The following is a 23,603-nucleotide window of genomic DNA, read 5'->3' as shown; positions in this document are numbered from 1 at the left end:
AAAGGCAGGTTTTAGATCCAAAGCCCTGCCAATCCCTCAATGGATTTGACTCTCAGACCCTTCCACTACAACAGCTTGTGGCAGGCATAGCAAAATAGAAAGAAGAATTGGCCACATCTTCCAGCCATGTCAGTCCCACTGTAGGATTGCTCATCGATGAATGTTATTCTGCAACTTCTTGGGAACTGCTCTAGAACCTCCCTCGTAGTACTGTGTCAACAAAGTGTTTGCAGAATGGCACCAATAGTTATTTTTGTTCCAGTCCATGTTCTTCAGATGTTAAAGCCAACCTCCAGTTGTAGTCTTTAGGCAATGGGAGTCTCCCTTTTTAACATTCCAATAGCTCAAGACCTGGTCCTAACTGTTCAAATAGTCTATGTTTTTTCTCAGTCAGTAGAGCATGAGACTCTTAATCTCAGGGTCATGGGTTCAAGCCCCATGTTGGGCAAAAGATCCCTGCATTGTAGGGGGGACTAGATCACGCTCATAGTCCTTCCAACTCCACAATTCTATGAATGGACATAGATCTTCCAAGGGTAAATCCTTTTCACCTCTTGTTGTGGCCAATGTGCTCAAAAATATACATCCTGTAAGGAAAACATTAAAGCACAAACTGTTCTAGGTGATGGAGCACTGAAGATGAGAATTGCCTTTATTGTTTACCCAATTTAAGTAAACCTTGTAAGCTCTTATTTGGAAGAACAGAAAAGCAGTCAATGTTTGGAAGATTATTTTCTTTAAAATTGTTAGAAGCAACCACAATAACAAAAGTTTTAAGAATAAAGGATGTTGTGTGGAAACTTTGCTATTATAGATGCCATGGGCATTATCTAATCAAGAGTCTTGATGTGGGGGTGGGGAAGAGAAACAGTCTTCAGACTTATTTTAGGGTTCAAAGATCTGTCAAAGATCACTTTATTGAAAAGCAATATATTGCTTTAGAGAAAAATTCAACAGTGTCTCGCTGCTAGGCTTATTGCTCTGATCAAACAGGTTTCACGCAAGTTACAGTGCTGCATGGTCCATTTAAAGAGCTATAGATAAGGAATTTAGTCAGGCTGTTACTCAGCTTATCATCTTCAACTAACCTTTGGTTTTCTTCCTTCAGTTACATTCCAAGAATTTGCTTGCAATAACATGTTCCAGCAACATCTCTTTTGCTTTGCTTGCTCAGGCACAGTGAGCCTGCCACTAGTGCCTTGCATGCATGATAAAGAAAAAGAGGGCTACATTCTTGGATCAAATTAGGCCACAACTTTATTGATCACAGGTGTAAGTACATTTGGCTCAGGCATTGCGTGATTGCTGACTGCTGATCAGAGGATCAATTCTGGGATAGGAGTACCCTATGACTTACATCTAATCTAAAGCTATGGTTTACATCTAAAGCTATGGTTTTCCCAGTAGTGATGTATGAAAGTGAGAGCTGGACCATAAAGAAGGCTGATCGCCGAAGAATTGATGCTTTTGAATTATGGTGCTGGAGGAGACTCTTGAGAGTCCCATGGACTGCAAGAAGATCAAACCTATCCATTCTGAAGGAAATCAGCCCCGAGTGCTCACTGGAAGGACAGATACTGAAGCTGAGGCTCCAATACTTTGGCCACCTCATGAGAAGAGAAGACTCCCTGGAAAAGACCCTGATGTTGGGAAAGATGGAGGGCACAAGGAGAAGGGGATGACAGAGGACGAGATGGTTGGACAGTATTCTTGAAGCTACAAACATGAGTTTGACCAAACTGCAGGAGGCAGTGGAAGACAGGAGTGCCTGGCGTGCTCTGGTCCATGGGGTCACAAAGAGTCAGACACGACTAAACGACTAAACAACAACAACAAATGACTTACATCAAATAGGAACAGCCCATCATAATTGCCGCCTTGTGGGTGTGCCATGGCCCTTAGCTCCCATCCAGGATTGTGGATGAAAACACCTCCCCTAGGATTCCTTTAATGGAATAACCCAATTTTCTGGCAGGGGAAGGCAAAGCCACACAACCCCCCACTTCCAGTAAATTACTATGGATCGTACCCAATGTCTTAACCACCAGAGTTGTGACAATTGCTGTGAAGGAGGCAAAAACCTCCAGACCAGCCAATTTGCCTGCAGATGAAATTCCTTCCTGGCCCTGAATACAGCAAATGATAATTTCTTAGTAAAGTCTTAGCAAATCAACAACCTATGGAAATTAGGGTGTGGGGACAGGAGACCAAAACCTCACTGTAGTGCAGGGCATGGAGAGTGCGAGGAGAGTGGCCCCAAGTTTCCTGTTGGTCCCGCCCTCCTGGTGACACCTCCTAATGCCCACCTGTGATTGGTCAGTATCACAGCTGGCCAATTTAAATTCCTACAGCTGGAGAAATAAATCTAAAGAGACCTAGCAGTGGCAGCAAGCCATGTGGCACCACAGTTGCCACCCACAATCTGGTGAATGGAACTTGTCTTGTATGTATTCAGTTTCCCTCAATTCCATTCATCACATGTCAGGGACTTTAAGCAGAAAGATTTGAGGCTTGGGTTTTTAGGCTTGGGATCTTTTACTCCTACTTATACTACCCTGATGACACAACCACCTTGCACACAGCAGTCCAGCACCAATGAAGTTACTAGCTGGAGGAACAATTGCAGCACCACAAATGAATTTACCAGTTAGTCTCTGAACATAGTGTAAGGTGATAGTTTTGACCATTGTCCAAGTACATTTAAATAAACCTACCACAATCTGAAATCAACTGTTACTTAGAGTAGACCAATTGAAATTAATGGGTCTAAATTGGTCATGCCTATTGATTCCAATGGGCCTACATTGAGAATAACTAACAATGGATAAAACCCCAACCTTTTTCTGAAAGGTTATTTCTAAGGAATACTTTCCGTAAGACAGCCTGCCAGCCAATTAGGTGATGTGTTAATTTTGCTTGGTTTTTAGGTTGGATAGCTATGGCTGCAATCCTATACATACTTACCTGTTCTCAATAGGAATTACTTCTGAGTAGACATGTATGGTATTGCAGCACTAACATTTTCATTTTTAATCCTTTACTGTTTTGACTTTGCACTACAATTTAAAAGGTTTTTTATTATTATTGCTGTTTTTATAATTAGTTTTTATGCACTCTGTTTTCAGTCAGCTTCCTTGAAAGCCAGGAAATATAAATATTTAAGTATGATCTCAGCTTTCGGATTGTCATGTGAGTGGTAGGAAAACAGCAAGAGAGATATGTGGGACAGGAAACAGAAATGTTTGCACAGGTACACCTTTGATGAGAGAGAAAGAGAGAGAGAGAGAGAGAGAGAGAGAGAGAGAGAGAGAGAGAGAGAGAGAGAGAGAGGAGAGAGAGATGTCCCCACATAGCCTAAATGACTCCACAAGCCTCTCCTTTAATGCAAGTCAATAAGGTATCTCTGAAAGAAGAAGGAATCTGAGAGAAGTCAGAAAGGGAAGGATAGGGAAGACTGTCAGGGTATGTGAATCAGAGAAGCATGTGACAGCCTTCAAAATGGTGTGATGTGAAATGACAGAAGACTGACGTGTTGCCTAGTTACCTTGATGCATTAGCAGTTGCTGTCAGTAAAAATGCATTATACCAAGAGAATTATACAATTAGAGTTGCAGGCGCAAGCAAAGAAGCTTACACAATCTTGCCCTCTAGTAGCATCCAAAGGAAAACATCATTCTCTCAGCACTTAACAGCTGTTTTTGGAGGGGTGATAACTCCAAGTTATGTACTGCCTCAGTTTATTTTACATTTTGTTCTACAATGTTAGATTTTATGTTAGTCTTTTATTGCAAGCCAACATTCCCAGCTTTCATCTTCGGCTCGCTTCTGCGGATAGTGCAAAGTGCCTAGCGACATTTGCTTCCAAGTGGCAGAAACCCCAGAAATGTTATGTTATATGAATTATATATTTTACATGGATCAGTGAATTCCCTTCATGTCAATTTAGAAGAGGAAATGGAACCCACCCTTCCTTGGTGCCTAGAACACTAAATTCACTAAATTCACAACCCTAAAAAGTGCCAGGGTCCCTGGGAAATTTCATTTTCCCAGGGTGCCCCAGTTAATACAAAAACTCAGGTTCACTGGAACCTATATGTCCAAGAATGCTTTGTGCCTATGGTACTGTCCTTGCAACTATTCCAGGCACCAGACAAGGAAGAAGGGAGTGTCCCAGTTTATCTGAAGTAGAAATTAATGTGAAAAACATTGTTTCCGGTAAGGGCTCTTCTGCATCTGCAAATAGCTGCTTGAGACGGCACCCCAACACAAAAAAAGAATGTACTTAAATGTATCTGTTAAATATATCTCCCATCAACATTAACTCCCATTAATATTGAAGGGCGGTTTCTATCTAAGAAATCTCCGCAGGCTGTCTTTCAGTTTAACTCCTGAGGGAAGGCCTTTAAGCAAGCATTGGCTGATATCCAGTGGACTGCTCTGAGAATAAAATCTATTTTCAGCATCTTGAGACATGTTATGGGTTTATTTTAGAAGTGTGGATACTTTCTGGTTTTTGCATTTCTTGCTTGAGACTGTGATCATAGGGCAATAGGCCTGGAGGCGGTTGGAGGATGGATGGCGGCTAACAGATTGAGGTTGAATCCTGACAAGACAGAAGTACTGTTTTTGGGGGGCAGGGGGCAGGTGGGTGTGGGGGACTCCCTGGTCCTGAATGGGGTCACTGTGCCCCAGAAGGACCAGGTGCGCAGCCTGGGAGTCATTTTGGACTCACAGCTGTCCATGAAGGCACAGGTTAATTCTGTGTCCAGGGCGGCTGTCTATCAGCTCCATCTGGTACGCAGGCTGAGACCCTACCTGCTTGCAGACTGTCTTGCCAGAGTGGTGCATGCTCTAGTTATCTCCCGCTTGGACTACTGCAATGCGCTCTTCGTGGGGCTACCTTTGAAGGTGACCCGGAAACTGCAATCAATCCAGAATGCGGCAGCTAGACTGGTGACTAGGAGCAGCCGCCGAGACCACATAACACCGGTCCTAAGAGACCTACACTGGCTCCCAGTACGTTTCTGAGCAAAATTCAAAGTGTTGGTGCTGACCTTTAAAGCCCTAAATGGCCTCGGTCCTATATACCTGAAGGAGCGTCTCCATCCCCATCGTTTAGCCCGGACACTGAGATCCAGCACCGAGGCTCTTCCTGCGGTTCCCTCACTGAAAGAAGCTAAGCTACAGGGAACCAGGCAGAGGGCCTTTTCAGTAGTGGCGCCTGCCCTGTGGAACACCCCCCCCCCATTGGAGGTCAAGGAGATAAACAACTACCTGACATTTAGAAAACACCTAAAGGCAGCCCTGTTTAGGGAAGTTTTTAATCTGTGATATTTTAATGTGTTTTGGTATTTGTTGGAAGCCGCCCAGAGTGGAGGAAGAAACCCAGCCAGATGGGTGGGGTATAAATAAATAAATAAATAAATAAATAAATAAATAAATAATTAATAATACTGAGTCAAGCCATTAGTCTATCTGGCTCAGTATTGGCTGTTTGGCAGTAGGGTTTCATTCAGGGACATTCCCAACCCTTTCTGGAGACGCTGGGAATTGAACCTGGAACCTTCTGCATGCAAGGCAGAGGCTCGGCCACCAAGCTACCTCCCTTTCCCAACTCAAATATTGACTTTACATGTGTGAAGCAGGTCTACTCCTTATGACTTTTTCCACATACCCCATCCCATTTTAGTATGGTGAGGGGAAACCATCCGATGGTGCTATTCGCATTACCCTAGCAATTCTTTGATATTTTGCTGCAGTTCCCATTTACATATAATAATTAGTATTGTTAACTTTGATTAGGCTGTGCAGCTGCTGCCGCAAATGAAAGCGATTCAGTTTTATTTTCCTTTTTTAAAAAAACTCTCATTTTCTAAGGACAAGTTATTGCCCATGACTGAAACATTGTTTACTTCAGAACCTGAATCCGAGCGGATGTCGTGCACCTTCAGCTGTATCTTTGAGGGCACATCTAGTTTCTGCCATCTGTTCTTTTCATGTGGTCATAAAAGATCATTTGTGAAATTTTCCTTCCTTTATGGCCTCCCAATGAATGAGTTTCTAATAGCACTCGCTCTGAAAGTCTCCTGCTTCATGGGAATCAAAGTGCGCATCTTCACTCAGCTGTTTGGGAAAGGTGTAAGACACAAAAATCTCTCTTCATTCACCATTTTAATGATTACCGGTAATAAAGAATAACGACCATCACATTTAATAATTTCTTAGATGTAGTAGTAATAGCAGAAGTAAAATAAATAAATAAATCCCTAAGTAAAATGTGCAAGAGATGCTTGAGCTCAGTTTTGATTTTTACTGTCAACCAATATATTATGTTTTATTATACAGGTAGGTAGCCGTGTTGGTCTGAGTCGAAGCAAAATAAAAAAAATTCCTTCAGTAGCACCTTAAAGACCAACTAAGTTTTTATTTTGGTATGAGCTTTCGTGTGCATGCAGTGTGCATGCACACGAAAGCTCATACCAGAATAAAAACTTAGTTGGTCTTTAAGGTGCTACTGAAGGATTTTTTTATGTTTTATTATGTTTTTGTATATGCTGGAAGCTGCCCTGAGTGGCTGGAACAACCCAGTCAGATGGGCGAAGTATGAATAAAATAACAACAAACAAACAACAACAACAACAACAACATATTAACATAAAAACAGAAATTCCAATGACTCCATCCATCTTCGCTTTCAGCAACTTCTCATCTTCAACAGGCTGTTTACGCTTCTAAGACATATATTCTGGACCATAGCTGCCAAGTTTTCCCTTTTCTCGCGAGGAAGCCTATTCAGCATAAGGGGAAATCCCTTAAAATAAGGGATAACTTGGCAGCTATGTTCTGGACTCAAATTATAGTTTCCTGCAAACCAGTAGTTTAATTATTTGGGGTGATTTGAGGCCTGTCTGTGGCAAAACTGAAATACAAAATCCTCACCTCACCCCCTTGCGGTGACAAGATTGGGGTATTGGGGGAAGCCTTGACCATGCCAATAGGTGTCATCACTTCTCCCTACCAGCGTCGGCGAACAGGGGGCGGGCTCGCTCTGCTTGAACCTATGTTCTCCAGAGCCAGCCCCAACCCCCATACATGTGGATGACCCCAAAGCCTCCCAGAACCCCGGCTGGGGACTGGGAAGGATAACGGCCAATGCCTGAAGCCAAGGTCTCCCTACATCTGAATTTGAATAAAGTTGTGGCCAATTTGAATCCCATAGCATGTTGTCTTGTGTATTTATTCCGCTCAGGGGGGGGGGTCGCCTGCGGGTTTGGGGGACTCCGCCTGTCCACGCAAAAAATGATACTAGCTATTGATGTCTCCCTTCTCTCTCTATGGTCAGAGACAGCATGCCACTAAAGGCCAGTGGCTGGGAACTGCAGGAGGAGGGATTGCTGTCGCTCTCACCTTCTGCTTGTAGGCTTCTCCTGGTTGGCCACTATGAGAACAGGTTGCTGGAGTAGAGAGGCTTTGGCTCTATCTTGCAGAACTCCTGCCAACCCATGAGAGCAGCAAATAACCAGACTGTAGAACGGTGGTGGGATAAAATCAGGCCAAAGCTTATTGACAGCAGCAGTCATGGTAAGGGTTGGCATGGCATTGGGTCCCAGGATCAGTTCATCATTCCACAAGCCCCATGTTGATGGAATGGATCTGTCAGGTTTGGACTGCCACAAACCTGTGACATGGGAGTCGGCCAGTGTTGAACCTTGCCGTGGTGCAAGCCAAGCAAGCAAGTTCCAACCAGATTCCAACTAGGCAGATACCCCTACCCAAGCTTGGGGTGCTGTGGTCAATCCTTCCCTCAGGCCTCTATTGGGCGCCCCCTATACCATGTTGATCCTGCCCAATGCCATTTCCGCCCCCATACAAACAGTGTTCTCCTGCCTGATAAAGAAAAGCCATTATTTCACTAAGGGAAAGGGGTAAAATTATTTCCGACCCTGTCGACCAGCGACCCAAAATTGCTCGGTGAAAGCTCTAACTCGAGGGTGGGCAGGCAGGAAGCTCTTGGGGCAAAACGGCCCTGAGCTCCAGGGGAAGCAGCCTTATATAGGCTTTCCTCTCCTCTTCCTGTGCAAGGGCTCATGGGACAATTTTTCCCCCATGGGCCCATGCAGACAGGATATGGGCTGATTGCCCAGTAATTTGCTGCAATCTATGGGCCACAGCACCTCCTGACAAAGGCAGCCCATGTTTATTGGGCATGAAATGAGGCTTCTCAGGGCCTGTCAAAGACATTTCGAAACCTGAGAACTATCCCAAAATGGTGCCCCCCTCCCCGCCAGGGGAGATCGGGGCAAGGACTCTCACCATCAGGGGGACTGGAATAAGATTGACATCAGGATCTACTGGTTAGGTGGACCCTGCCGCCTGAAGTGGTCACCTCATCTTGCCTCAAAGGTGTCTAGCCTAGACATGTTCGTTTCCCTGCCATACTAGTTGTCTTATGTTCAGCCCCTCCTATCCCATAATAGGGCAGTGTCCAAACATAATACACCCTTGCACCCATTCCTGATTGGAGAAATATTTTGCCATGTGACATGCTGTTTGTGTAGAATGACGTAAAATTCTCAGCCTTCAATTTAGTGTATGTGCTGATGCACACATGGTTCTCTGGAATAAGGGAACTTCTGTAGTCACTTCAGTGGCTTTATGTCGACAGAGCTCTTGTTTCTATTGAAGTGAATGGGAACGGGTTTGCAAGAACTTGGGTGACTTGGACGTCGTTCCAGGAGTCATAGAGTTGCAGCCAAACTCTCATGTCCCATGCATATTTCTAGCAAGCAAGCTTTACAAGCAAAACACCTTTTCAGTGGTTCCTTATGTACTTTTTTATTTAAAAAAGGGGCTTTAGAAATTACTAGATTTTAAGTTTTGCCTTAAAATTACATAAACCATGAAAAAATGGAAGGCCTCTAATGATGTTTTCATAAAAATATAGCAACTTTAAAATTAATTTCAAATGGAAAAAACCCTCTTTTTTCCTGTTAGGGTGCACACTTCCTTTTAAGAGTTTTCATTTTAGAAACATTTGCAGTTTATATGACTAATCAAGTCACTGTACAGCTGTGCTAATAGCACAGGAAGCACAGTAATTGAATACTGATAGCAATAGTTTTCCATAAAAGAAAAAAAAACTTATATAAGGATAATATTTTAAAATAGTAATTTATATGCAAATATGTAATAAAAAGACTTGCTTCCATCTAAGAATCATGGATTATGTTCATTCAAGCAAAGCACATGTAATAATAACAGAGCACATTTGTGATAGGTTTTGTGATGAATTTAATTTGAAAAGTGGAGAAGTTTAAGAGGCAAGCACCAATTGGCCAGCTTTTAAAGCAATTAAATGCAAGATCAGTCTGGGAAATTTTTGATCTTGGGCCTTTTTTTAGATATCTGAAATATCACAAAACTCACACATCATCTGAAACTGAGCACACACCATACATTCAAAGCACATTTAAAACAAACACACCATGAATCCTGGGAATGACAGTTTATTAAGGGTACTGGAAATTGTGGTTCTGTGTGGTATAAAATACAGTTCTCAGGATTCGGGTGAAGGGGGCAATGCTTTAAATGTATGGTGCGTATGCAGCCAAGCGAAGGCTATTTGGTTGCTATGTGGATACTGCTCAAAATAGGGTCCCTTTGACAAACTATCCTCATTTCAGTAAGCTCCGAGATTTTCAAACAGCATCCCTTTCACAGCAGCTTCCAGGAACGTGAAGCAAGGGCCTGGAGGTTAACAATTCATTGTATCCAATAGTATCTTTGGACTGTTAGAAAGCACTTCCATTCCCATAAGGCAGGGCTTATGGTTTTTGCTCATTTCCCCCAACATTCTGTTCTTCTCTGCTTCGTATCCTATACTGTCCTGGAGGATCCCCCAGAAGTAGCTTTTCAGAGAGCATAGGGATGGTGAAAATCAGGTGCCCTGCTTTACAAGAGCATACAGGTGCTAGCTAGTACGTAAGGTGTCTGGTTGTGCTGGTGCAGCAGGAATACCATGGTGTTTCTTCTGGGGGGGTGGGTGGGGAGCGCAGAGAAAGAAGAAATGCCATGGTACATTTGCACCAGCATGACCAGGCATTTTCATCTGCCTGGACCTCTCCCACAATTGCTTCAAGAGCTGAAAGGTAGCCTCAAAGGAGACCTGCACATCTATTGTAGTGAGCTGCAGTCCTGGAATATCCCACATTTCATGTCCAGGCTACTTGCTACTTCCAGCCCTTATTTCTAAGCAACCTGTGTTTTCCATACTTCTCTTGTGCTTCCATCCTACCTCTATCTATTTCCTTCTGACGTGAGGTTCATCGAGAGAACTTCATGCACAGAGAGGGAAGGCAATGTGTCTACTGGTTGCTAATCTCATATAATATGGGTCTATATAGAAGTGGTTTTAAACCTATCTAGGGAAGGTGTATCTTCAATGCGGCAGAACTAAACAAATATGTGATCCCATGTCAGGGGATCAGGAGGTCCTGCTGAAAAAGCAGAGTCTGGATCACATCACTAGCCAAGGTTTTTTCTGTGTTTATTTTCCATTGCATTCTGTTTCAGAATGCAGGTCATTTGATCTTATTTCGTGTACTGGCAATATCTGAAATGATATATTATTACAGAGTCTACTGCTTTGACATTTTCATCAAACCAGTAATAGTCTTGCATATCTTACACAGCATATGATTTAAAAATGCTGTCCCCAGTAAAGCAGTCATCACAGACTGTTAATCATCTGTTAACAATGCAGCTATTATATTGCTGAAACTTCTCAGCAAAAAGTTCAGTAATTGTTGGTAGAAATAACATATTTCAAAGGAATTGTTGATGATACGAGCCATTCAGCAACTACTGTTCCTGATTTACTTCGCAGTTACTTGTGTAGGCTGTATTTGAGCCTATCAGTTGTTGCTGATGTATGTTTCAGCACAGAAGCAGAGTTGTTGTGCTGCTAGCTAAAAGCATTAATTGCTCAATTTTACATTTCCTTAGTTTACTGGCACCTGCTATTCAAACTTACACCGCCTCACTTTGAAGTTAATCTTTTTTTAATTCAAGGAAACTTTTGGATTGCAGGCATAAGCCTTCAGTCCTATACTTATTGAGGGTAAGTTACATTGAACTCAATGGGATTTAATTCTAAGTAGACCTTAGAGCAGGCATCCCCAAACTTCGGCCCTCCAGATGTTTTGGACTACAGTTCCCATCATCCCTGACCACTGGTCCTGTTAGCTAGGGATCATGGGAGTTGTAGGCCAAAACATCTGGAGAGCCGCAGTTTGGGGATGCCTGCCTTAGAGCAAGCGCGGGAAACTTCATAGGTAAGGACTAAGTTGTGGCTAACGTATGCCTAATTTTTCATGGCTTACTTATTCATTAATAAGTAGCTTGATTTGGATTTTTTTTCTTGCGCAAGTGAATTATTGGATTCAGAGAGTGATGTGCTGAAAGCAGCAATACGATTTCCTATATTGTCATTGCTGTTGTTTAGTCTTTTAGTCGTGACCCCATGGACCAGAGCACGCCAGGCACTCCTGTCTTCCACTGCCTCCCGCAGTTTGGTCAAACTCATGTTTGTACCTTCAAGAACACCTGTCCACCCATCTCGTCCTCTGTCGTCCCCTTCTCCTTGTGCACTCCATCTTTCCCAACATCAGGGTCTTTTCCAGGGAGTCTTCTCTTCTCATGAGGTGGCCAAAGTATTGGAGCCTCAGCTTCAGGATCTGTCCTTCCAGTGAGCACTCAGGGCTGATTTCCTTAAGAATGGATAGGTTTGATCTTCTTGCAGTCCATGGGACTCTCAAGAGTCTCCTCCAGCACCATAATTCAAAAGCATCAATTTTTCGGGGATCAGCCTTCTTTATGGTCCAGCTCTCACTTCCATACATCACTACGGGGAAAACCATAGCTTTAACTATACGGACCTTTGTTGGCAAGGTGATGTCTCTGCTTTTTAAGATGTTGTCTAGGTTTGTCATTGCTTTTCTCCCAAGAAGCAGGCATCTTTTAATTTCGTGACTGCTGTCACCATCTGCAGTGATCAAGGAGCCCAGGAAAGTACAATCTCTCACTGCTTCCATTTCTTCCCCTTCTATTTGCCAGGAGGTGATCACTTCATGGATCACTGCCTTGTCGTGGCGAAGGGGCTTAAATAACTTAGAGAAATTATGTTTTGACCAAATGTGATCCACCTGGAGAAGGAACCGGCAAGCCACTCCAGTATCCCTGCCAAGAAAACTCCATGGACAAAGACAACAGGCATATTGTCATAGAATCATAGAATTGTAGAGTTGGAAGGGACCCTGAGAGCCATTGAGTTCAACCCCTTTGAAATGCAGGAATCTCAGCTAAAGCATCCATGACAGATGGCCATCCAACCGCTGGATTGGTTTTCAAGTATATAGCAAAAATTAGCTTCAGCCTCATAAACTCCATAGTTTGCAGTTATTGACTGCAGCTAGCCTGTTCCTACTAGCATGTTTTCATGTGCGCAGATCAGTACAGATGTAGAAGCTTGTTTCTGTCTGCACCATGCATGGGTCATGGTGGCTGCCCTTGGCAGTTCTGTGGTGTGCTGCACAGTGTCCAATCAGTATCAAGTCTGTGGATTAAGCCCTGATTGTTTAATGTAAGTATTCTAGCCAATATCTCTCTGTGGATAGTACCTTCATGTGTGCATAGAGTCCTAGCCAGCAGTCTTCACGTGGGTCTCTCCTTTGAGGTCACAGCATTAGTTAATTGTCTAATTTACCAAAGGATGCATCTCTAAATCAAAACTTGCAATGCACAGCTGTGCTTCAATGCAGCAGCAGTAATGCTTTTGTATTCTTTTTCTTTTCTCTTTCTTTTTTACTGTCCACATCTCTCTGGGTGAAACATGAGTTCGAACCATCCAAGATAAAAAAGGATTCTGCTGTGATCATAGAATAATTTACATCGATAAATATCAGCACAATGTGATTTTTCACTATCAGACTCCCATAACGTTTTCTTGGAAAAGTCCCTGTATCTTGTCAGCTTTATTTTTTAATCACAGCATGAAGAATAATTTAAAAATCTACTATTTGACAGCTATAGATATGAATCTATTACACAATCTGAGCCTTTGGAATGGGATCAACTGCATCTAAATAAATGAAGGCAGGAATACAAGCGTGCAAAAGCTAAACCATGGAATAATGACAAGGAAAAGTCACCTCGTGCTGACATTTTTTGCCACCCTAAAGCACTATATGAGCACATCTGTATTAGATCAGGGCACAGACAAGGGACAAGATCACTGTGATCACTAAAAGTCAGCATGGGTTCCTGAAAAATAAGTCATGTCAGACTAATCTGATCTCATTTTTTGACAGAATTACAAGCCTGGTAGATGAAGGGAACGCTGTGGATGTAGCCTATCTTGATTTCAGCAAGGCCTTTGACAAGGTGCCCCATGATATTCTTGTAAAGAAGCTGGTAAAATGTGGGCTAGACAATGCTACCATTCAGTGGATTTGTAGCTGGCTTACTGACCGAACCCAAAGGGTGCTCATCAATGGCTCCTCCTCATCCTGGAGAGTAGTGACTAGTGGGGTGCCACAGGGTTCTGTCTTGGGCCCAGTCTTGTTCAACATCTTTATCAATGACTTGGATGATGGGCTTGAGGGAATCCTGAGCAAGTTTGCAGATGACACCAAATTGGGAGGGGTGGCTAACACCCCAGAGGACAGGATCACACTTCAGAATGACCTTAACAGATTAGACAACTGGGCCAAAGCAAACAAGATGAATTTTAACAAGGAGAAATGTAAAGTACTACACTTGGGCAAAAAAAAATGAAAGGCACAAATACAGGATGGGAGACACCTGGCTTGAGAGCAGTACATGTGAAAAGGATCTAGGAGTTTTGGTTGACCACAAACTTGACATGAGTCAGCAGTGTGATGCAGCAGCTAAAAAAGCCAATGCAATTCTGGGCTGCATCAATAGGAGTATAGCATCTAGATCAAGGGAAGTAATAGTACCACTGTATTCTGCTCTGGTCAGACCTCACCTGGAGTATTGTGTCCAGTTCTGGGCACCACAGTTCAAGAAGGATACTGATAAGCTGGAACGTGTCCAGAAGAGGGCAACCAAAATGGTCAAAGGCCTGGAAACGATGCCTTATGAGGAACGGCTTAGGGAGCTGGGTATGTTTAGCCTGGAGAAGAGAAGGTTAAGGGGTGATATGATAACCATGTTCAAATATATAAAAGGATGTCATATAAAGGAGGGAGAAAGGTTGTTTTCTGCTGCTCCAGAGAAGCGGACACGGAGCAACGGATTCAAACTACAAGAAAGAAAATTCCACCTAAACATTAGGAAGAACTTCCTGACAGTAAGAGCTGTTTGGCAGTGGAATTTGCTGCCAAGGAGTGTGGTGGAGTCTCCTTCTTTGGAGGTCTTTAAGCAGAGGCTTGACAGCCATCTGTCAGGAATGCTTTGATGGTGTTTCCTGCTTGGCAGGGGGTTGGACTGGATGGCCCTTGTGGTCTCTTCCAACTCTATGATTCTATGATTCTATGATTCTAAGATGATACACCTCCCTTTCATTAGAATCCCCTGCATCAGGGATCTCATTGGCGTTCACACTGTTGTGCAGGTAGGAGCATGCAAACCTGTGTTTGTTGCCACTCTTGCACAAGCCACTGTTGTATGTTTGACTCTCTGGACTTTGGAAAACACACCCAGAAATTAATTTCAGAATTAAAAATACACAGTGGCATCCAGAGGTGGTGTCCTTATTGTGCAACGGACCTCTGGTTGCACAAATTGGAGTTACCATTTCTCCTCACCCATAAAGCAGATTGCAGAACTCAGTGGACTGCATGGGCAGGAAAGAAGGGGTATCATTGCCTCTCACCCAAAACAATCCAGTAAAATAATTTGTATGTTCAGTCCTTTCAAAAGCCCTTCCCTGTGCAGAAAGGCATTATTAATAACATGTATTGCCCACAATATTTTCCCTAGAACTGTAGACTTCTCTTGATTAGCCTAAATTGTTTGGCTTAAATAGCACAAATTTATTCATTGGCTCAGTATCTCAAGCAACATTTTGCTGCTCGAAAATTGGCATTGATATTGCCCATTGGCTTTGATAATGAAATTGTACACCTGTTCAAAAATAAGCACCAGATTGTTAATGATTCTTGGCCCTCTTGCTGTCGGTTATTTTCCAACAATATTTCTTTCCAAATTAGTGGTGCGTTTTTGTGTTTGTCAAGAACTGTGAGACAAACAGCTCCAAGAGTTCACATGTAACATCTCAGTTAATCCAGATTCACCTACATCTAAAACTGTAACTTAATGGAGGAGTGATGTTTGGACAATGTTGTTTAATGTTTAAATAAGCTTTCTTTAAATAATGAGCTCATGAAAAATTCAAGAATCCACTTCATAGGAAATACATTTTATTAAGAATATGAAATTCAGGATTAATTATTTGAATAAAAGTAAAGCCTTTAGGGGTATGCCACACCCACTTCTCAAACCTGAGTCTCCAATCTTTTCCCTTCTACTAACAGTTACATTATGAAGAAATATGTTTATTCAATAATGTTTTTATAAGAACAATAAGAATTTATAGGAAAATACAATCACATTATCAAAGTAGTACAAAATACGCATTCAAAACAAGAAACACCTTCCAAATTCAGCAGAGTTGTCTGAGTATGTGTAGAGGCCCCGTTCTTGGACAAGTAGGCATAGGACACCTATGGCCCATAGATTGCTGCAAAACACGGGGCTAGGTTTTGGAAAATTGGAAAAGCACAACATTGAATTCCACCTGTTATTTTGATTCAGACAAGGTATTGGGGCCAATATAGGGACTACCAGTGCAATTCTATACATATTTACTCAGAACTAAGTCCCTTTGATTTCATTGGGGCTTACTCCCTGGTAAGTGTGTATAGGATCAACTGAAACTAAATTGTGTGCATTGTATGATTTATATATAAAATATTTTCTATCTTATTCTTTGTTGTCAGTAACGGCATCAAGAATGATTAAATGTGTCTAGTAAACCCAGACAACATAAAAATAAATGAAGAAAACTCAGCATGACAAAGTTATATTTCCAGAAAGACTGCTCTCTCTCCCATCCCAGAAAAAAAGGTTCAATAGACTTTTTAATGGATGAGGAAGCTTTTCATCTCCACATCTTATTGGCTGAACTGCTAAGGAAAAAAAAGAACTTAAATATAAGATGGTCCTCTTGGAAAATAGCCTCTTACTTGATGTACCTTGCTGTTGAGCTGGACCCTGTGTCATGTAATTCTCACTTTCATTTGGATAAGTACTGACGGATCTCCCAATTGGGATGCTCACTTTAAACAAATGTACCTTCAGGCAAATAGGACATCTCAATTTTGCATGCAAGATAATTTTCCCAGCCAAGACTCTTTGCACCTGAGTGGCTTACTCGCAGGCATGGCAGCCCCTAGCTAACACATCAGAAATCAGAACAGGGAATGGAAATGCTGACCTAGGAATCCAACATTGGCACACTTGATGCCAGGAAGTGTCCCAGCAGAACAGAAAAACAGTTAACTACTATATGGATACCAACAATGTTAAACAGGGATAATCACAGTGATTTTCACTAAGGATCAATTTATTATCAATACTCTGGGCAAGACTGACAAAGGCTTATAATAAAACCACTGCAACTATCCTTCTGAAATTTGGCAGGATTCACACCTCTTGAAAGTTGTAAATTTCATCCAACTTTAACCAGAAATTTTAAAAAAGTCAGAGATCTTATTTTTTTCGGGGGGGGGGGGGAAGGGCAGGTTCACAATTTAGAGGTCTCCAACAGAAAAGCCCCCACATTTATCTGCCAGCGATTTATCAGGCTTTAATCTATATTTCACCCATTTCTGTCAAAGGGAAAAAATGGTTCTGAATCCGCTTCCTTCCATCCACCCCCAGTCATGAATGGGAACTCTCTGTGCCATCAGGAGAATGACAGATGAGCAGCTACACCCATGGGAAATGGATGAGATCAGCATCTTGCCCAATGGCCAGATCCAGTTCCTCACCCCTGATGTACACTGAGAGGTTTTATTATAAACCTTGTCAGTCTTGCCCAGAGTGTTGATAAAAAATTGATTTCTAGAATCTCAGACAGGGTCCCCTCCCTCATGTCTTATGTGGAGACGCCAGGGATTGAACCTGTGACCTGTTGCATATGAAAGAGCCATGGTCCCTTACTAATAGGGCCACCAACTTTATATATATATATATAGCAATAATGCTTCCAGAATGATGCTACATCATGACATAATGCAGCTCACTAGTTCACCAACAGCAGTGATGTTGCTGCTTGAAACTGTGGTCCATCTGCACTTTTTAAAAAAGAAGAAAGGGACACTACTGGAATTAAGTCCCAGGAAGCTCCCAGCTTCAAAATAAAAAAGGCATTGATATTTTTTTTTCCTTTACACTTTTCAGCAAGTGAAAAGTTGTAGCAGGACTGTAGCCTAAGAATCAGTCCTGAGCCTTGCTTAGATTGCTCTGTCACTAACTACAAATACCACTTGTGGGATGATAAATGAAATTATTAGCACTGGTAATTAAACTGGCAACTCTTTACCATTGCTGCTAAATGGTGTGATCATTAAGGAAAATTATGCTTCCTAAAAGTTTTTTAAAATGTTTCCAGTAGAGAAAGGAAGGAAGGAAGGTACCACCATTTTAAGGAAAGCAGTGCCTGTGTGTTAATATGCATTTCAAAGAAATAAATATGAGAATCATAGACTTGGCAGTTCCTCTGGATGTCAGCTAGACCTGCTCAGAACAGGAATCTTGCATCTGCTTAAATGCCTCCAGAAAAAGTATTTTAGATGGCCCATTCCCCCACATCAGAACTGCTTAGCTGATCTTGGAGGAGTTTGGATTTGATATCCCACTTTATCACTACTCGAAGGAGTCTCAAAGCAGCTAACATTCTCCTTTCCCTTCCTCCCCCACAACAAACACTCTGTGAGGTGAGTGGGGCTGAGAGACTTCAGAGAAGTGTGACTAGCCCAAGGTCACCCATCAGCTGCATGTGGAGGAGCAGAGACGCGAACCCAGTTCCCCAGATTACGAATCTACCGCTCTTAACCACTACACCACGCTGGCTCTCTTGGCACATGCAAGTAGCAGCAATAAATCTATCAGCACACAGGCCTTTTGACAGACAACTTATCATCTCTCTTTCTGCATCATTAAAGTCTTTTTTCTTTATTCAGTTAAATCTGTTGCAAGTACTTACTATGTTTTAACATTTGATTCGTATTTCACCCAGGAGGCCACTTTCCCGGTAGCTTTTCTTATTCATGTGATGATGAAGGAAAGTGAATCCTTATGCTTCTCTCCAGAATCCCCAAAATTCTTTCTTCCCCAACCTATAGTCTAATAACAAACTTTTTATTCAAGTGCGGATCCCCCTGCAGCCAAAATGGCACCATCCACACACGGGTGCATCAGCCCAAATGGTGTCAGCAGGCTCAAGAAAACCACAATATCTGTAGAAAGCATGGTGGTGGAGGAACATATTCCAGTCCAGTGAGAACTCCTGAGCATGCTCAACAGGCACAGAATGCAGATAATGGCGGAGGGCACATGAAATGGAATGTCCTGGAAAAAGCCATGACAAGTTGGAACCTTAAAACAGGACCATTTTGTTTCTCGGTCCCCTTGACTCCTAATAGCAAACTACCAATCTGTTTTTGTTGTGAACCTTTCAGAAATGGCTATTGTTTTGCTATTTTCTACTTATAACGAAAAAATGAGCAAACACAGAACTAATTTGAAACCATTCCTTCATAAGTATCCTGATATGTACATGAAGAAATAGAAAGATAAAGACGGTTGTTTTATTGGTTCTAGAGAATAAGCTTAATGACCCTTATCACATTTTCTTTTCTTTTTTTAAAAAAAATGTCCTACAGACTTCAGGGGCATCGAGAACTAATGAAGGAAGTCCTTGCCATAGGCTGCATCCAACCAAGTTTTACATAGATTAGACACATTGAGATTAATGGATCCAAATTAGTCAGGATTGTCAATTTCAATGGGTCTTCTCTGAGTAGAACTTGAATTCCCCATATGGTTTCCATCTGTATGTTTGAAACTGAGTTCAGTAAATGGTTGTTGATTTTGTCTGGAGGATCGAGCACTAAGAGTATTTATGAAATATGTAATTTTTGCCAGGTGTTAACATACAATCCTCTTCAGAAATTAACAATGCCCTAGCAACTGACACTGGAGTCATATGTATATTCAGGCGTAAATAATAATGTGTTCAATGGACCCATACTCCCAGGTAAGTTTTGTTAGTTGAATTTAGGTTCTATTGAAACCAGTGGGACAAGTTAGTCATGACTCCCATTTCATCTATATCAATGGAAACTAGCTTCAGCTAATATTCTGGATCCTTTAAAGACCTAAATAAAACAGAACCAGGATACCTGAAGGGCATATTTCCTCATATGATGCTGCCTATCTTCTCAGGACAGCTGAAGAGACACTTCTCCATCTTCCACTGTTGTCAGAACTGGTTGGAACAGGGGAAAGAGCATTCTTGGTTGTGGCATCAAATATGTGGAACACCCTCTTCTGAGAGATTCGGCTAGCCCAGAAAACCCCCTTCTAGTCTTCAACCACCACCTGGAAATGATTTACTTCAGCATCTGCTCCTGCTGGAATTGTAAAAATTGCTGCTATAGCCTATATTATATATTGGCTATTCTTTTTAAATTCATGATGTTGACTGCCTTGAGCACCTCACTAAATAATGAAATGAATACTAATATGATGCTCAGGGGGGCTGGATCTGTCAGATGTTTGTTTGTGTTTAGTAAAATTTGCTTGTTGGAAAAGCCAGTTGAACAATGATAAATTAGCATTGTATTTTTGATGCAGCGATACAGATGGCATCTTTAAATGCTCAGCAAGTTGAGAAAATTCAGATCACACTTCTGGTTTCAGATTCTTGTTGGAGGGGGAATAAAAGATACACATCTCATATGAAAGGGATGACCCTTAAAATTGCCACACCACTTTAGCTAAGAGTGGAGCTTTGTTTTCATATTAGGTTGAGAAAGATCAACTGAATAAAGGCAAGAAGCGAAGACTCGTGTTCATGTTTCTCTTGTGAAGGAGGAAAAGCCACAGCTCAGTGGTAGAGCATCTGTATGAAAAATGTCCCAAGCCCAATCACTAGCTTCTCTACCTAGGACTGGGAAAGAACTCTGTCTGAAATCTTTGAGAGCTGCTGCCAATAAGTGTAGACAATACTGAGCTAGATAGACTGATTCCTATATTCCTACATATGTTACAATCACAGTGATGGGGGGTGGGTGGATGTTGTCGGTTATGGTACATAAAAAGTTACCTAGAGGCAAGCAGTAGAGTTATAAGAACTATCAATAATACATATTGTATGTAGCTCCAGAGGATTTATATGTTGTTTAGAACCAACAAAACTCTTAGTAAGACAGGAGGATATTTAAATATATTATGTAGGACTGCTGCCAAGCAGCTGAACTCTCTGCTCACCTTTCTCTGCACCTTGAGGATTTGGTGCACTGTGTTGATTTTTCTCCCACACAAAAATGCAGTTATCCTTGTTAGAAAAACATAAATCAATCCGCTTCAGCAGTACTGAAAAGAGGAGTCTAAAAAAGTGCATTCCCGCCTTCCACTTTTACTGTTGAAGACTGATATACACCCCACAAAATCCCACAAACATTGGTTGACAACAGCAGGAAAAGTCTTTTGAAGCTTCTGGAAATATTTTACAGTATGCAGGCAACTTAGGAGCAAGGAGAGGAAGTTATGCCTAGAACATTCTTCCCCAACCTGATTCCCCCTCCAGACGTTTTGACCTCAACTTCCATAAGCCCCAGTCATCATGTGTTAGCTGAAGATGATAGGGATTGTAGTCCAAAACATCTGGAGGGCACCAAGTTGGGGAAGGCAGTTCTAGAGGAAAGACCAAGTGTACATTCAACACATCCAAAGGGATCAGCCTGAAAATTGATTTCCCCATCCCCCTAAATTAAAAGAAAATTATGGTTTAATACTATCGCTTCCCCTCTATTTTTCTTTCAGTTCAAACATTTGAAAAATCTTCTGTATTATTACAGGTCAACAAAAAACAAAAAAACCAACAATCCTTTTTAGTACTGAGTGCTTCTCTGGCTACCTGCCAAATGCCCAAAGCCCATATGCAATTTGCATATAAATGTTCATTAGGGTTTAATCGGGAAAATGCACACAGGTTTTCTGTTTATTAACTTCTATGAAGAACAAACAAAACTGCACCAAACACACAGAAAGACAAATTATGTTTGAAAAGAATCAGGAGGCATTTTCACTGGAGATAGACAAACCACACACTCATGTCATTTGGTGTAAGCGCAACAGACATGAAAAGGTGTTGTAAATTACAAAACCATTCAAAAAGTGATTTTTTAAATTAGTTTTGGGGGCACGGAAATATTATTGTTCTGCCTGTCATATGCCCATATTTCTTACATCTGCACCACCATAAATAACCTTTGGTTGCTCAGGTTGTTGTTCAGTTATCAGACAATAGTCCTTCTTTTACCGTGCAGAGAAAGGGTTGGAATGGCACAACTGAGTCTAAAGCAGGCATCCCCAAACTTCGGCCCTCCAGATATTTTGGACTACAATTCCCATCTTCCCTGACCACTGGTCCTGTTAGCTAGGGATCATGGGAGTTGTAGGCCAAAACATCTGGAGGGCCGCAGTTTGGGGGTGCCTGGTCTAAAGCAATATCTCATTCATTTTCCATGTCTCAAATGAGGAGGGAGGGTGCTAACAAGAATACTTCTACATCTCTTGAGCTGCTTCAACAAATGTTTTTAATGAGAACTTCTAGCCTTCCAACACTGCAGAAAAAGTAAGAAGAAAACATGGCTTCTACATATATTTACACCTTTTGTTTATTGTGTTCATTTCATAAAATTTGTAGACCGCTTGATTGTAAAAACAACCTCCAAGCAGATTCAATGAAAAAATACGTTAAGGCAGATTAACGTAAAAGCACACTTTCCTGTATTTCACTACATAATCATGCCAATCAGCTGATGAGGTCCTCTAGGTCACTCCACAACCTATGGGAGTACGATTATCGGCTGCTAGAGTTGGCATCAGAGACATCTCGGAAACACTGAAGAAGTACACCTTCAAAGATGAAGTCAAACCATTAGAGTTACAGCTCCTGCTGTGGCTATAGAGACTGATACAGGAAAGACATGTTTTGTTGCAGCTGGGGCAGATGAAGGTGTCCAGTTGTGCCACTGCAGATGCACCATGGTGTTTCTGCTCTCTGAGCTCCTCCCAGTGGCCATTCCTCCTCTGGTTGTTGCCATGGATGCATGACCTGACTGCCTGTCTGTCTCCAGGCACCGTGGTCATCTGGAAGGGATTCCATATGGCGGGGTTGATGTTGCCAGCCATCATGTAATGTTTGCAGACATATTTGCACTGCCTGAAGCCAGCTCCCTATAGAGCTAGTCATTGGGGATCCTGCCATCTTCCATTCTGTGAGCATGACGAAGCCAGTGTAGATGTTGCTGAGATAGAAGTGCAAACACATTGGGAATGTGGCCTTGGCAGTGCACATCTTTGTTTGAGACTCTTTCCTGCTATGTGATGACCAAATCCTTTCTGATGCAGTGCATGTGGAAGGTGTTGAGGCATCGCTCCTGATGATTGTAAGTTGCCTATGACTCACTTCCATAAAGCAGTGTGCTCAACACACAAGCCTGGTAGACCTTCATCTTGCTATTGGACGTTAGCATCACATTCTCCCATACCCTTTTGGAGAGGTAAGCCATTGCCAGAGCTGCCTTCCCAATACACTTGCCCAGCTCAGTGTCAATGGAGAGATTACTGGTTATGGTGAAACACAGATAGACAAAATCGTCCACCACCGCAAGTGTGTGGTCACCAATGTTGATGCGTGGAGTGCTGGTGACATCCTGACTCAGGATGTTGGTCTTCGTTAGGTTGAGGGTAATGCTAAACTGCCTGCAAAATGGTTGAATCTAGCAGCGACTAGAGGCAGGTGCCTTTTCTGTGATGGCAGAAGAAACCACCTTCTCTCTGCGGTTGCTACATTTATGATCTTTAGGCATCTTTTGAAAATATATTTGTGCTCCCAGGCCTTTGATGGCACCCAATCTCCATAGATTATGATTTTAATTCTAGACTGGTTTTTCAGTTGTTGTTTTCTTCCTATGTATATTTTAATGTTTTGAGATGTGTGTTATTATTGTTGTTGTACACCAGGCACCCCCAGACTTCAGCCCTCCAGATGTTTTGGACTACAACTCCCATCTTCCCTGACCACTGGTTCTGTTAGCTAGAGATCATGGTAGTTGTAGGCCAAAACATCTGGAGGGCCGCCGTTTGGGGATGCCTGTTGTACACTGTCCCGAGGACTTGACATGGGAGGCATTAAAATGGTTTTTCAATTAATAAAAGCTTATTGAAAGTACAAAAAAGTAATAAAAGCTGATTGAAAGTGCAGCAGAGACAAACCCTATTGG

At 42.1% G+C, this 23,603-nt stretch overlaps 1 long non-coding RNA gene across 1 annotated transcript in view; it reads right to left on the bottom strand.

Moving 5' to 3' along the window:
* The window catches only part of LOC132592551 (uncharacterized), a 108,721-nt gene that overhangs the window by 25,644 nt on the left and 59,474 nt on the right, over window positions 1-23,603 (bottom strand). The window lies entirely within an intron of this gene.

The sequence above is a fragment of the Zootoca vivipara genome, chromosome 8, assembly GCF_965207765.1.
Source record: "Zootoca vivipara chromosome 8, rZooViv2.hap1.1, whole genome shotgun sequence".
Lineage (NCBI taxonomy): Eukaryota > Metazoa > Chordata > Lepidosauria > Squamata > Lacertidae > Zootoca > Zootoca vivipara.
The sequence above is the reverse complement of the archived record's forward strand: the minus strand, read 5'-3'. Positions and strand labels throughout refer to the sequence as shown.